This window comes from Carlito syrichta, unplaced genomic scaffold, assembly GCF_000164805.1.
Source record: "Carlito syrichta isolate Samal-C Ts95f unplaced genomic scaffold, Tarsius_syrichta-2.0.1 Scaffold308964, whole genome shotgun sequence".
Classification (NCBI taxonomy): Eukaryota; Metazoa; Chordata; class Mammalia; order Primates; family Tarsiidae; genus Carlito; species Carlito syrichta.
Window position 1 is genome coordinate 91283 of NW_007253060.1, and position 979 is coordinate 92261.

Genomic DNA, 979 nt, shown 5'->3' on the forward strand with positions numbered 1-979 from the left:
GAGTCTCACTCTGTCGCCCAGACTGGAGTGCAGTGGCCGCTCCCGGCCACCTCAGCCTTGACCTGTTGGGCTCCAGTGATCTTTCCGCCTCAGCCTTCCAAGTCGCCAGAATTACAGGCATGTGCTACCACAACCAGCTGATTTTTTTATTTATTGTAGAGATGAGGTCTCACTGCCCAGGCGGGTCTCGAACCTGTGGGATAAGGCAATTCACTCACCTCAGCCTCCCAAAGGCATGGGACTACAGGCTGAGCCACCGAGCCAGGCTGACAAACTACTTTTTAAGCTATCAAAAATTTAAAAAGATACAAAAGGCCACTACATAATGATAAAAGTTTCAATCCATCAACAAGAAATATCCATCCTAAACATATACGCACCCAACACAGGAGCGCCTTCTAGGTAAACTCAACAAAGATATTGACTCTAACACTGTCATAACTGGCGACTTAAACACCCCACTTACAACCCTTGACAGATCATTGGGACAAAAAATCAGCAAGGAGATCCGGAACCTCAATGTGACTCTTGAACAAATGGACTTAATTGATACCTACAGAAAACTCCACTCAACAACCACAGATTATACATTCTACTCATCACCGCATGGAACACACTCTAAGATAGACCACAACTTGGCCCATAAATCAAGCATAAAAAAATTTCAAAAGATTGAAATCTTGCTATGCACCTTCTTGGACCACACTGGAATAAAAACAAACATCAGCACGAACAAGGTTCCCCCAAAACCCACAAAGACATGGACACTAAACAGCATGAAGCTAAACAACTCCTAGGTCAATGATGAAATCAAAACAGATTAAAAGATACCTGGAAACAAATGAAAATCAAGAAACCTCTTACCAAAATCCCTGGTATGCTATGAAAGCTGTAGTAAGAGGGTAATTCATATCTCTACAAACACATATGAAGAAAATGGAAGGATCACAAATTAACAGCCTAACAAGTCACCTAAGGA